The sequence below is a fragment of the Ambystoma mexicanum genome, chromosome 1q (assembly GCF_040938575.1).
Source record: "Ambystoma mexicanum isolate Mex_15411 chromosome 1q, UKY_AmexF1_1, whole genome shotgun sequence".
NCBI classification, from domain to species: domain Eukaryota; kingdom Metazoa; phylum Chordata; class Amphibia; order Caudata; family Ambystomatidae; genus Ambystoma; species Ambystoma mexicanum.
Window position 1 is genome coordinate 1,237,118,641 of NC_090922.1, and position 15,408 is coordinate 1,237,134,048.

Here is a 15,408-nt window from a genome sequence, read left to right on the forward strand (position 1 = left end):
GATGACAGAGTCCGGCATGGGCTGGGCCCTGAGGCACAAGGGGGCGGCATCAGGGAATCGGTACTTCTTCTCGTACCTGTCCCTCTTGGTGGGTGTCGTGGAAGGGTTCTTGAGGACAGCAAGCCCCTCCTCCTAGATGTCGTCGAGCAAAGGCACCGCGAGGAGCGTCTTCCTCTTGGCCTCTCGTCGTTGGTACAGAAACCCTTCCTTCTTTTGTTCTTCAGGGGAGAGCTGGAAGAGCTTGGATGCCCTAGTGATCATGGCGTGGAAAGAGCCAATTTCGTCGGCTGGAGAAGCCCGAGGGGGGGGCGATGACGGGATGTCCGCTGTGTCATCACCGCCGTCATCGTCCGTCCCCGTCGCTGTATCCGTCGCCGTATCCTCTCTAGGGTCCGGCGAGGAGGATGCGGGGACCACGAGTCTCGCAGGCACGAAGGGCAGACTCTTCTCCGCTTGTTCGGAGGGCTTCCCAATGGGCCTGGTTCTGGATCCTCCGCCGGGGTCCGTGGTAATCTCATCCTTATCTCGGCACATAAGGATTGGATTGCCAACAAAATGGCCGCCGAGCTATCCTGGGGCTCGGGTAATGGCTGCGACGGACGGGATGGCAGCTCCACTGGGCCCTCTTCATCGTCATTGTCGCTATCTTCGATCACTTCAGCAGGGACCGCCCCCTGGGATCGAACCTTCTCGAACCTCTTGTTGAGGCCTATGAACCTCTCGTTGAGGCCTATGGACCTCTCGTCGAGGCCTAAGGACCTCTCGTCGAGGCCTATGGACCTCTCGTCGAGGCCCTTCTTGGTTTCCACCAGCTCCTCCTCAGAGGCTGATTCCGAGTCTGTAATGGCCACCACCCCCCCTCTTTTTCTGACAGGGATTTCACGGGGGTCTTAACGATGGGCTGGAAAGAGGATTCCCTCCGAGGTGGCAGGGATACTCTGGGCCCAGAGGCCGTTTCCACTGGCGTAGACTCAGCCGGCTTCGCCAGGGTCGCAGCGACCACTTCGATAGAGGCCTTTGCCGGCTGGATCAAAGCCCTCAGCACCTTAGGTGCGTCCTGGGCCTTCGCCTTGGGGGGAGGGTCAGCGCCTCACTCCCCCTTCGAGATCGACCGGGTCCGCTCCAGCGACTTACCCGGGTTCTCGGACTTCCTCTTCCCCGAACCAGACCGCTGGCTCGTGGTTGAACGTGCCAGGGAAGTAGCGCCCTGCCTGGCAGCCGGAGAGCCTGACCTTTCAGTGCTCCCGGGGCCCACGGACTCGCGGTGCTTGGCCTTCTGTAGGGCCCCCGTCGCCGGAGCACCCTCACAGGACTTAGAAGCCAGCTGAGACTTTTTCTTTGCCTTTTCACCGGCTGTGCCCTTCTTAATCCAGGCGCGAGGGTGGAACGACGATCTTGTTTGGTCCGTTCCGAAAGGTTCTTGCAGAACGCACAGTCCTTCTCCCCATGCGTCTTGTCCTCATGAAGGCAGTAGAGACATCGCGAATGCTCTTCCTCCTTGGAAACGTTTTGCAAACCGCATCCGGGGCAGCACCTGAACAGCTTGGATCCGGGCGTCGAGCTTCCTTTGTCCTGGGCCATGTCCGTTGAGGTAGGCCGCAGATCTTCTGGAATCCTCCAAGAAGTGTAAACTCTACGGAAACTTCACCCTTGAGGGGCGTAGAAGAATTTCGAAACAGGTCCCCGTTGTCGGAAGTAGAAACGGTGGAGCTTGAGGCTCGATTAAACTGAAAAAATGAGAATCTCCTGAAAAAGCATGAAAACACAGCAGAAAACTCGAGAGCTAAAGCACGAGGACTCCCAACGGTTACCAGACATTTGGTCGAAAAAAATTGGTCGACCAGACAAATGGTCGAACCAATTTGGTCGAAAACCAAATGGTCGAATTTTTTTTTTATTTTTATTTTCACACTTTTTTTAAAAAAAACGAAAACCCGAAAAATAAATATATAATTTAAAAAAAAATTTCGACCATTTGGTTTCCGACGAAATTGCGTCGACCAAATGTCTTTCGACCAGTTTTCGGTCGACCAAATGTCTGGACACCCTCCCAACACTTGAGCGTGCGGTAAAAATCTGAGGATGGCTGCCAGGGGCGGGGTTTAGGGAGAGGGCAGTCATTGGCTGGGGGCAGTATGACCCAGAGATCAGTGATTGGTTACTACTAAGAAAGACAGATCAGAAACGAAAATGATACTGATTTTTTCTTTACCGAGGATTCCCAGCCTGACGGGGAATATTCATGAGCATGTGAATCCATGCCAGACCCCATGCTGGAGAACTAGAGACTACAAGACAACCACTAACTGGTCCCACTGACTGCTGGCCTGAGACTATTGTCTTGGAAGCCACTCTTGCATCCGATGCATGCGCAGGTGGGCGTGAGGCACTAGGTAGATGCAGGAAGCCATCATTTCGAGCAGGTGCATGAACTTGCATACATTGATCTGAGGACCGGCTATAATTTGTGGCATTTGGAATAGCATGTTTTGGACCCTCTCGTCGGAGGGGAAGAGACGACAGATTTCTGTCCAAATTAACGCACCCAGAAATTGTTTGACGTGACTGGGCACAGATTTTTTCTAGTTGATGGAGAACCCTTATGGTTTCTTGCATGTTTCTGAAACACGCTTGAGGTGCGTCTCCTGTAACTAGCCAGTCATCTAGATGAGGATACCCTGAAATGAATTTTGTGCGAAGGTGAGCCGTCACCACTGCAAGAACTTTGGTAAACGCTCTTGGTGCCGAGGCTATTCCAAATGGCAGTAATTTGAATTGATAATGAGTGTTTCCCACTTGAAATCTTCTGTGCGCTGGCAACATTGAAATATGAAAGTATGCATCTTTCATGTCCAATATTGCCGTGTAGCGCACCTTTTAAAGAAGACGTATTACCTCCTGCAGGGTAGTCTTCCTGAATTTTGGTGGCTTGTGTGAGGGGTCCAAATTGAGAGACAGACACAAAAGTGTAGTTTTCTCTATGTTTGCCATTTATTAAAATAAAAAAGTGTAAGATAAATTCCTATCTTTCCCTATACAAACAAGAATGTTCTACCTAGCAAACTAGAACTAAAGAAAGTTGAACGAGTGTTCAAAAAGCATATGACCTTCACATTAATATATATAACAAACATATACATTGAATAATTGGCTGTCTTCAGTTCAACAAAAAAAAGCAAAAGTGCACACTTATAATTTCTAGAAGGTACTCCTTGTGACCACGGGTGGGCTTCCTTCACCTGGATCAATTCAGGAATACCCTTGGGAAAGTTCTGATTCAACAAAGTTCTGTTCAGTTCAATACAAAATGTATTTTCCATCCACTGCATCCTTCCACTTGGTAAATGCCTCTTTCTCAAACTCTTGTTCAAAAACTAAAGCAATTGTTTTCCTCCACAGTATCCTTCCTGGTTAGGCAAATGTCTTGTTCACAAAACACCAGTTCATAAACCAAGGCAATTGTTTTCCTCCACACAAGGTCTTTCTCGTGATGCAAATCAAATATTCGCATATCACATTTACCATTCCAATGGAATGTTTGTGTCATTATAGCACTGCAACTACCTTTACTGATGCAACCATTTATCAGAATGATAGTTACCAAAGTCTTTCCACACACCTTTTTACCACAACCACATTTCTTTGGAGCAACTGTTTCTTTCCTGGAATACTCGCCTGCCAGGACTAACTACAAGTGGTACCTTTCATGGTTCACTCTCCTGCCAGGAAGAAAAAAACTCCTATTACTACAGTTGGTCTCTTCTTTTAGTGGCAATATGGGTTACAGAATTTCACAAACTGGTGTCTCAGGAAAGGAGAATTATGCCTTTCTTGCCCTTTTAGGTCTCTGTTATAGTCTCTGTGCTGTTGGCAATGTGGGTTACAGGTTTCCTCAAGTTGACATCTCATAAATGGAGAATTGCACACTTTTTTGCCTTCCTACTCCTTTATGACCACTTGGCCGTTGACAATGTGGGTTACAGATTTTCCCAAGTTGACATCTCATTAATGGAGACTTCGCCCCATTTGCCTGCTTATTTTACTTGCTCGGTATTCAAAATAGTCTGATTTTAGCAAATGTTCCACTCAGAGCGACCCAGGGTTACCTTCTCTTGCAGGCCAACTCACCAGCTTCGTTTGGCATTTCTGTGTTGCTCCCTGCTGCTGCTGTGACCCCTCAGCGGATCTGTAATCCGATTGAAAGCTCTTTCGTACCTGCCACCACCTGCACGGCCCTTCTCTTGAGTGCCACCGGCTCTGTTGAGTCTTCGCATCTTCAAGCACCTCCAAGGAACTTGCGTTGGGAGCACGTCTCCCGCACAGCTGGGCTTCTCTACCTGTTGCTGACCACGACTCTGCTTCCTGCTGCACCTACTCTGTAAAACTGCACACCTTCTCTTCCCACGTCGGCTTCTGCTGGCGTTCTGCACTTCTGCTGCACCTCCAACTGCTTTGGCATCTTTCAAGACTGCTTCTGCCTCTGGTGCTCCTTCCCTTCTCATTCACAGTTGTGGTCCATTTTCAGGTTTAAAGGTCCCGTCCAGGTGCCTTGCCTTCAAACAACTAGACTGCACATTCTCTTATGTGGCATATTGATTCACATTGACTCTTTGTCCATCTTCCTCATTCCAGTAGCACAGGCATTATGGATCTTGAAGTCCACAATGGATTTATGTCCTTCATGTCTATTCATTTCTATTGGATTTTTTAACTGCATGTTATCAGAGTTAGGAGATGCTATATGAGTGATGTATGACTAAACACTAGGGCTAAGATTTATACCCAAGATGGAATCATGGCCATTAGAGGATGTCACATTCGAATCAGGTACTCCCAAGGTATACAACTTATTCTGTCTAGGTAACTTTGCACAGAAGGTTCTTCGGGGTTCCTCATGCCATCAGATATTTGGGAATTACAGAACTCATCTTCGCAAGAAGATGAATAGCGCTTCTCTCCCAAAGGAGTCACCACTTTCACCTGACAGCCATCTCCTCCCATGTGATCCTCCCTCATGATACCACCACCAGGTTTAGGATCAGGTAGCCGCTGCCTTACCCTGTCCACTTGGGAGGAGATCTTAGGCTGGGGTTCAGTGGTGACTCTGCAGGATTCGTCACACTTGAAAATACTTGTTTGCAGGATGCAGATCTAGTACAGGGCACACGGTTAAGTTCTTTTTGGGTACAAGGAGGTACACTGAATAAATACTTTTGCTTACCTTTAGAAAGGGGAAGAGTTCTTTGGCTAATCATGGAAATTATGTCTCCACTTCCGCTTGCAGGATGAGCTGATGTTCTTGCAACATCATTCTGTGCTTTGGCAGATGGTAACAGGGTTTTAGTAGGAATTCGATGGAATATCCGTCTGCGGTGGTAGACAGCACCCACTGGTCTGAGCTTATCTCGTCCCATGAATGGGTGAATGATGAAATTCTACCTCCTACTGGAGATACAAGGGAGGGAATCTTTGAACGAAAAGTCACTTGCTGGTAGGGGTGCATCTAGAGGCTGCACTACTACCTTTACCTTTGCCTCATCTGAAACCACAGTGTTGAGGTTTGGTAGGTAGATTGTGTACCCTGGGCTGTGCACCAGAAAGAGGACCCAGATGCGAACCCTGAATGCATCGGTCTGGAGCCAATGTAATGGCAGGTGTTAAAAACTCTGCATTGGTTAAATGGCTTGTTAGAAATTTGACTTATGGTCTTAAGCATGTCGTGTTTCTTTTTCACTGTCTCTAAAGCTTCATCGATAGCTTTGCCAAACAGGACTGATTCCTCAATAGGCTTGTTCATTAAAGTGGCCCGAGTTCCTGGTGTGAACCCAGAACTAGGCAGCCAAGAATGTATCTTTAATAGGGTTCTTTGTGCAAGGATTCTGCCTGCCGTTTCTTTAAAATGTTATGGGTGATAAGTCTACCCTCTTTAATGATGTTGAGTAATTGGCCACCTATGGGTCCAAAAGAAACATACTGGGGGAACGTGTACAGTGGACACGGCTGAACGCTGTGGCCACTGGCCCAGCAGTATTTTAAAATATACAGTAGGCACGGCCAAAGACCAGGCTCTACTAGCTAGTTGGCCCAAAAGACCTGCATAGTGGGTCCAAAAGACACATATTGGCCTTTGGCCGTGTCCACTGCACTGAACTTGAACTAAGGTTTTTTTTTTCAGCGACCACCAAACTATAGTTCAGTTGAGTATCAAGTTCCATGGGAATGGGAACATGCCAAAGTTGGACGGTGAGATCCTCAATGCGGAAGAATGGACGACATTCACTCAAAATCATATTATGGAGTCGATATATCGATGATCTATTCATCATATGGAAAGGCACAAGTAGAGAATGGCTACAGTTTGTTGCAGTAATTAACGATAATTCACATAACATTAAGTTCATGAAACAGCATGATACCAAACGCATCACACACCTGGATATCAAGATAGACATCGTTGATGGGAAGATGCAGATCTAGATGTATAGGAAGGCCACAAGCCCTACTACATGCCGAGAGTGGCCAATATAAAATGGAGCATCCCATATTGAGAATGTATTAGGATCAGATTGTACCTATCGTACGATGCCCCAGAAATCACCTGAATCAATTAATGAAAATATAAGTCAGACGTTTTGACGAAATCTCTCGCTGCTTCACCTGATCATGACAATCTACAAACCTCAAATACCCCAACTTATGTTTCCCACTCTGATTCCCTTTCTTAAAATAAATTATTCAAATTATCAAAATACATTTAAAAAACATTGAAAATAAAAAACACAAATTAATAATCTGCAGACTTCAGGCATGTTCGTTTCTGCATGCATCTGTTAATGTGACGTCACTCTGGCTTCTGACATTCACAAATGTTCCGGCTAGTCCAGACATGTCAAAATTACTCAGCAAATGCAGTGCGCAAGCACATTTGTGCAGCGGTTTGTATGCCATATTCGTCCGTTAATGCCATACCATCACAGCGGATGCCCACGAACGTCATCACATAACCGCGCAGCATGGTGATGTGTCAGCGACTAGTGCCCATGGACATCTTGAAACTTCCTAGAATTGCTGAAAATTCCATTTCAAGTTGAAACGTCACCCTTCAACACCTAACTAGTGCTATTCTTACTTGTTTTCAACTCTTTGCAACTTTTCATGACTTTTTTTAGGCACCAGTGTCCGCAGACAGGAGAATAGTCTTTGGACGGATTATCCTTAGGCACCCTCCCATTTTTTTTACTCATTCTCAATCTAGCACACCTGGAGAGAGCATCTTTTTTAGGAGCTAATTTCTGCAGAAATCTACAAGAAGAAATGGCATTGGTCATGGCCATCCCTCCTCCCCCAGGTCACCACGACCACCTGGAGGACCTGGACAGGGGCCGTGCAGTGTAGGAGGAAAAGCAAGATGAGGTAGAGGAGGTACCTACTACCTCGGGCACTCAAAAGTATGGGTGTGGTGGCTTTTTACCACCGTTGGAGGGGTGCCAAAGGCTTGGGGTGCCAAAGGCTTAGGCTGCCCATGTTAAATGCACTGAGCGTGGAGCCACACTCAGTCGCGGACAACACAGGCATTACTCCTTTGGTACTACCTCCATGTGCCGCCACACCTGTACATTCCACCCGGGTGCTCTGAGAAAGGCGGTTCCTTTCTCCGGTAGTAGGCTCACCTCCTCTACTGCATCTTCCTCAACTGCTCCTGCCACCACACAATCCACCAGGGCAGAGGATTTCTCCTGCTGCCATACAAGAGGCTGTTGATCCTTTCTCTTCACAGAAAGCAGTCCTCTGTATGTACCGCGGCACAGTCCTCTGCAGGGGGCAGAAGCTTTGAAGTGCCTTAAAGGCTGCTGTGAAGGCGTGTAAGAAGCGCTGCGCCCTAGCTTGAATTTAAGATCAGGCCAATAATTTCCCTCTGTCCTCCTGTCCCTCCCTTTCGGTGATTGGTGCCCTTCCCCTCCCCAGCCTTCCCTCCTCTATCAACCTCTGGAGAAAAATAAAATGTAAAAAAAAAAAAGGATCCATTGGAAACCACCTTACAGAGTTCAAAAATCAAAAAAACAAATTAAACGTATTTGTATTTTTATTTGTATAGCGCAAACCAGGCCCAAGGGCAACTGGGCGCATATCTTGACAGAACATTACAGCAATGACATATAATCGCAGTAGTCATAACAATTGTGACAAAGTTACCGTAATCTTATAGACTCATCTACTTTATATTTCTGCGTAGTAGTTCGATTAGAAGATTCTCCAGTATTTTCTTTAGCATTATGTTCTATGCTAATGGAAATAATGGAGTTTTGTATAGTAGAGAAAAAGAAAAGGTGGCACATTATCTTTCGTTCAAGAATCTGGACACTGGCCATGTCCACAACTGTACAATTCAACCATGTCAGTGTGAACCTCAATCATACTGCTCTGATCCCAATGTTCTTTTTTTAGAATTTAATATTCAAGTGTCATTACAGTTTTCCAGTGCTCCTAAAAACATGGAGTCTCGTGACTTAAGCCAACACGTGTTTTGACCATGATGTCTTTTTCAAAGCTAAGTAAACGTTTTGCAGAATAAAATGTAGTTTTCAGGAAGTATTTGTTTTCCAATGATTGTAGCGAGTTTTTTGTATCTCTCAATTGAAGAATCAGGGTGCCCTGTGGGTTACATTCAGCCGCATTCGGCGACTCATTGAAGTCTGCAGCCTGTAATGACACTTGAATATTATATTCTAAAAAAGATCATAGGGCGCAGCATGATTGGTGTTCACACTGAAGTTACATTTCCTTAAAAGATTTCCTCTAGAACACAATACGCAGCCAACTAATAATTCTCTGTCACTCCTATACCTCAGTACGTAAGACAAAAGGTTGCCCTAAATATTGTCTATACCAACCATGTCACAAACACTCACATTACACCAACATGTAAAACAACCCCATTCGCTGTTAGTCATACTGTCCACAGACGTCCAGGCTGTCAGAGGAGTCCGCAATTGTTTCCATGAAGGGCTTAGTCAGAGAACCAAATTGTATTTCATGAAGTATAAACTAATTATATTTTCTTTACAAACAAAAAAGCGCAAATTATATCTTTCTCACCATATCCAACTAAGTGTCCATACCTAATATGATACTTCTTGCAATTAGTTAGCCGAATAACTACCGATCAACCACATTATTCAATTTACAATGTTCATTTTCATTACATAATCACTGCACACATTACTGTGGTCATATCCAGTGTCCAGAGTCTTGCTCCAAGAGTCTGGACAGTGGCCATGGCCACAGCTAGACTCTTTAGCCGTGGTATAACCTAGGCATAGCCACAACCATACTCCATGTTATAACCACTTTACACACCTCAGTAACAACCAACATATGTGTTTTTATGCCAAACGCATCTAGATTACTCACACTCACTACTTACATGAAATCTGCATAAATATACCCAGATACAGAACACCTCCCAGTCCAAATGATGTCCACGGACACATGTTTGTGTTCGGGGCTAGGCATACACATGGGGAACACACTCTGTGCCTGCATAGGTCACGGACAGTAAACATGAACTCAGCGACAACCACATAGCCGTTTTTCACCTACAACAAACTTTTTTTCCCCCCACTCTCTCACCATTCCCAGACACTCCTTCACCCACAAAATAACCCCAAATGTATTTTCCAGAATTCTTTCCGATACGTTGCCCGCAGACAAATGCTGTGGTTCGCATATCCAATATTGCAGCTGTTTCAAAAAGATTGACGATCCTCATGCTTTTTAATAACCAATCAGCACACGTGCTTGAAGTCTGCGAACATCACGCAGCTCCCTCATTGGCCCCGAGGCATCCGTGGACACCTAACAAGGAAGGGAATCCACGGACTGTACGCCAATATCACACATTATGTACTTTTTGGCAATTTTCTTCAAATCTACTGGATGGATTTACATCAAATATTCAAAAGCATACTTCCAGGCCACTGCTCCTCGTGCAAGTTTGCGGCAAATCCATCCATCGGTTTGTGTTGTAGACGTGAGCAGGTTTTTTTTCAATCTATGTGTATCCAGATTTCAAATGTTTTGGGCCCCCATACAACTATGCCCCGCCTCCCCTTGACGGAATTGCACCAAACTTCACAAAACCATTCAAAGATGGCCATATGACATGCATTACTCACCGTAATAGCATTTCTGATGATTGTATCATTTGTGATGTCATCTTTGATGTCCGGGGTGTTAGTCTTAGCAGTGGATAGTGGTGGCGCGAGTTATGGTTGCTTAGCTTACAATAACTGGCGAATTTCTGGGTTTTTTCGGTTTTACCAGTAACCATAACGTCCCCTTAAAGTTTTTTCATTGAATTTCATAGGTTTTTATTAGTCCAACTTAACAATAACATCCCTTTAACAAAGTTTTTTCAGTGAATTTCATGGGTTTTTACCAGTGCATGCTATTTTCCTACAACTTACTAATATCCTACTTAGCCAATAAGCAATATTTTTGTCCAATTTACAAAGTTTCACCTTAAATTTCACACCTTGTAGCATCATTTTTAACATGCCTTTACACTTTTTGCAACTTTTTGAAAAAATTTTGCATCCGTAGACGTCCGGGAACATCTGACTTCATCGCAGACCTTCTGGATAGTGCCACATGACCATATGCTTGCGTGCGCATGGTGACATGTTCGCAAAGAGGTCTGCACTTCGTGATCGTATACATGCTTCGAAGACAGTTCGGAACTGCATTTTCTACTGATCTAGGAACTTTCAAAACTTTAAAATTTCCCTTGCACACCTCCTACACCTTTTCGTACTCATTAGCCATTACCAATCTAGTACACAGTACATACTTAGAAGAATTTTATCAAAACTGCTATTTATCTTAAAAATGGCATCAGTTATTGCCATTCCCCCTTCCCAAGAGCCACCACCACCACCACCAGCTGGAGGACCTTCGCAAACAAAAAAAGCACAGTACTTTCAAAGACAATGAAGAGGACCAAGAAGATGAGAAGAGGAAGTGCCTACTTCTATCACCAAGATCGAATCATGGGTGTACCAGTTCTTTGCTACTGTTGGGGGTGTACCAAAGGCTAAAGCTACCAAAGTGAAATGCACGGAGTGCAATTTTGTACTCAGTCGCAGACTACCTGGACAGTACTCCTACGGGACCACCTTCATGCGCCACCACACCAAATCCAATGACCGCAATGCTCTCAGAAAGGTTGTTCCTTTCTCAGCAAGTAATACGCTGTCTTCCTCCACCTCATATTCCTCAACAAAAACTGTAATCACACTGCCTGATGTCTGCCTATAGCGACGCCTGTGGCGCCCCGCTGTAAGGAAGGAAGGAAAATCCTTTTCCAAGACAGCCAACATGGAAAGAGAAGGCAGGGCTCCGTCCACAGCCCCTCTTCCCTTGCCATGGCAGCCTGCAAAACCCTATGAACATATTACCACAAGCACCTTTTTTCCCTTTCAAACCTATTCTACCTTTGAGTTTTGCCAAATGTTGTGCAGATTCGTCAAATGACACCACATTTATATGCCTTTACGATATTTTGGGACCCCCCTCTAATTTTGCAAAACAACATGCAGTTTCATTGAGTGGCGCAAAAGTTATAAGCCATCCAAAAACTGCATTTCCCCAACCCTGTAATGCAGAAATAGGTACAGATGTCCTAGGACTATGCTTGTAGACATCTGAAGTGTCCGCAAACACCACAGGACTGGCCCAGGACATCTGGAGTGTTCGATGACTTTCGGGGGGTGAAACAACCTGTTTTTTGGCTTCTTATGGATATATACAATCCAATCCTCATCCCCGCCACATCCCCAGAGATTGTTTGTTGAGTTCGACAAGTGCAAATGTGCAATGCTGCTTTAAAAAAAAAAAAAAATTCACTGCACTGTCCGCAGCCCCCAAAAGTCCATGAATCCAAGATGACAGGCGTTTCAGGGAAACCGACACATTTCACGTTTTCTCACCACCCAATCAGCAGCTGCGTACCGATGTCCGCGGACCACGCAAAGTCAGCTAATTTTTCTGGCCAACCGGGGGCCAGTCCGCAGACCGAACAGGGAAGTGAGTCCACGGAGCGGACATAGATATCACATTTTTTTGCCTTATGTTTTGGTCATTTAAAAAAAAAAATAAAAAAAAAAATAAACACTACTGGACGGATTTACACCACATTAACAAAAGCACGCTTTTGGGACCAAGCTGCCGCCCATGCCGCAAATTTGGTGAAAATCCGTCCAGTCCAGCAGTTTGGGCTGTAGGCGCGACCGAAATATTTTCCCATTATGTCTGGGGAAAAAAAGAAATTTCGGCACCCCCTTATAACTTCCCCCCCCCCTTCACCAAACCTCACCAAACTTTGCAAAATAATTCAGAGTGGGCCATACACTTTTTTTTTGCAAAGTTTGGATTCTCCAGGGGGAGAAAAGTTATAAGCCACCCAAAAAGTGCTCTTCCTATGGGTTTAGCAACTTAACCATAACTACATGCCCGCTACCACAGGCCATGTAATATATATATATATATATATACACACACATACATACATATATACACACACACACAGTAAAAAAAATTGTGATATCTGGCTTCGCTCCGCTGACCCATTTCCCTGTTCGATCCGTGGACAGGCATACGATTGGTCTAGAGGGTGACGTGATGTCTGTGGAAATCGGATGAGCCCCCTGATTGGATGGTGAAAAGCGTGAAATGCGTCACATTTTTGGAAACGCCCACCACGTTGGACATTGCAGTAAAAACATATTTAAAAAAACATTGCACTTGTCACACTTATTAAACAATCGCTGCGGAGGTGAAGGGGGATGGGATGAGATAGGCCTAAGATGCCAAAAAACAGGTGTTTGTCACCCCGAAAGTCTGCGAACAGTCTGGATGTTCGTGGGAAGACCTGAGAAGTTTGCGGACACTTCAGATGTTCAGGGACATCTGTGCCTATTTCTGCATTAAAGGGTTGGTGAAAAGCAGTTCTTGGATGGTTTATAACTTTGGCACCACTCAATGAGACTGCATGAAATTGTGGAGTGTTATTCTAGACTTGATTCTGAATGGGTTTGGAAAGTGGAGCTGTTTTGTCAAGGAGGAACACATTCAATGTTTGTGTAAAGTCTGAATGGATTTTGTCAAGTGAGGGCCAAGTTATAGGACTTTTGTATGTACATACATTTTGACACTTTTGAACAAAAAACATGGGCTGATTTCAAGCAAATTCGTGTAAGGAGCATTGGCAAGGACCTTAAAGCATGGTTTTGCAAATGTGCCCGTGTTTTATTTTTTGACAAGTGACATAATGTAGGTACAAAAAATAGTGATATACCTTTGGCGACTGAGGTTTAGCCTTTGGCCATGGGCAGTGGCCAGATTGTCCGGGTCATGGTATAAGGTCATGACCCCGGACAATCTGGCTACTGGTCAAAGCCGCGAGGGACAAAAAAAGGGGTTAAAGTGGCCATGTCCACCTTGGACTGGCTATGTGGTAAAGTTAATCGAAAGTGGGATAGGTTTGAAAGGGAAAAAGAAATTGCTCTTAGTAATATGGTCATAGAGTCCCGCCTTCCCTTTCCATGGTGGCCATCTTGGAAAAGGATTTTCCTTCCTACCCGTCCCGCTGTAGGAAGAAAAACATTTTTTTTAGCACCCCGGGTTCTCGCTTTGGGAGTCAGGGGTGCTAATGGCCTTTATCCCCCATTGCAGGGGCTGCAATGGAGGATAATGGTCTGGAGCCCTTGTCATTTATTTATAACGTGCTGCAGGCATCAGAGCCCACACTGACACATTTCGCTTGGGCCGATATCTTGGGCTGCCGACCCGTTATCCCCTGTTCCAGGCCCTGGAACGGGGGATGAGCATCACATTATTTCCATTAGCATAACACAAAATGCTAATGGAAATGTTGGAAAAACGTATTGAGTCTATGTACTTTACTGAGAAATGTAAAAAGTAGATTGTGTCTAAGATTCTTTTAGTTCTATTTTTTTAACTGTGAAAGGTGGTTCCTAAAGGAACCTTTCTTTTGTTTTAATTATTTTTTTTTTTTGCAGGATAGGTTGGAACGTAAGATGGAGGGAAATGAGAGAAGAGGCACCAAGCACCAATATGAAGGGCCAGGTGGACAGGGGAAGATGTTGCCCATGTGTTACTTCTAAGGTAGGGGCTAGTGTTTCTCATGCTCCTTGATTACACCTTCAAACGCACTTTGAAATTGCTTCCCCCTGCAGAGTGGTGTGGTGCAGTATATACTGTTTTGTCTCTCAACGCTCGGGTGTAATAATTATATAGAAGCTTATTAGGCCCCCGACTGACCGTATATATGGTATTGAGTAATAATGAGTGAAATATGTGCTGTATTGGATTTATGGAGAGAAACAGGTTTATCAAATTTGAGGCACATTTGGTCAACAGAGGAAGAGCCGATATCTCGCCCGCTTTGCGCTAAGAAGAAACTTTTCAATCACGATTGGATTAATAATAGAGATCTTCTATCTAATTTAAAGATTTTTAAGCATTTTTACAGTCACAAACTGGTTGAAATTCGTACAAATGTGTTCTGTAAGTTAAACTGGTCTTGCCATGAAATAGCTCCAACACTTATATAGCACTGTTTGATATGTGATTCAAACACTTCGCTGTGCATTGCTGGTATGAGATTTTTTAAAATTGTTATTAAATGATGATGTCATGCTTTAACTGTAAAGGATACTTGTTTCTGATTTTGATAAGTGTGGAATGTTTATGATAAACTAACACTAAAAAAAAAACACAATACAACAGCATTTCAGAAAAGCCTCAACGGGGGAGGATCCTTTCTACAGTAGGCACTCTAGAGTGAAGTGTTTGCTGCGGACAGGGCAAGCATGAACGTAGCAAATTTGAAGCCCAGCAGGGATGACTTAGCCCTTAGCACCATTGATTACTAAACAAGGTATTAGAACAGTGCTTAGAAGCAGCAGGAATGTGACGAAGCACTTTATATAACATGACAGCATTATATAAGTCTGTCCTTGCAAGTGAACCAATTCAGATTTAAAAAAAACTGATGAAACCCTTGGCCATTCTGGAACCGGCTTTTGCCCCTGCAAAACCTTTAAGCATTCGTTATCAACAGGGTTATTTGTAAAGCGCACGTTAACCATCAGTGGGGCATTTTGGTGCCACAGGGCGGAAACAGAAAATATTTGATCACAATGTGCCTGAAGGGATTCGAACCTGTGAGACCACGAGGTTAAACCCTGCAGTTCCATTAGTATTCGCATTAGTTTACTGCGCCATAGACAGGGTTGTGCCCCGGATCATGAACCCACAGAAGCCTATCAAACTTTTGTGCCACTATGCAGATCACATGCCCTCTAATTGAGAGGGTGAACAAAATGT

At 44.7% G+C, this 15,408-nt stretch overlaps 1 protein-coding gene across 6 annotated transcripts in view; it reads right to left on the bottom strand.

Annotated features, from left to right (window-relative positions):
- ATG4C (autophagy related 4C cysteine peptidase) overlaps positions 1 to 15,408 on the bottom strand; it is a 522,028-nt gene that overhangs the window by 168,695 nt on the left and 337,925 nt on the right. The window lies entirely within an intron of this gene.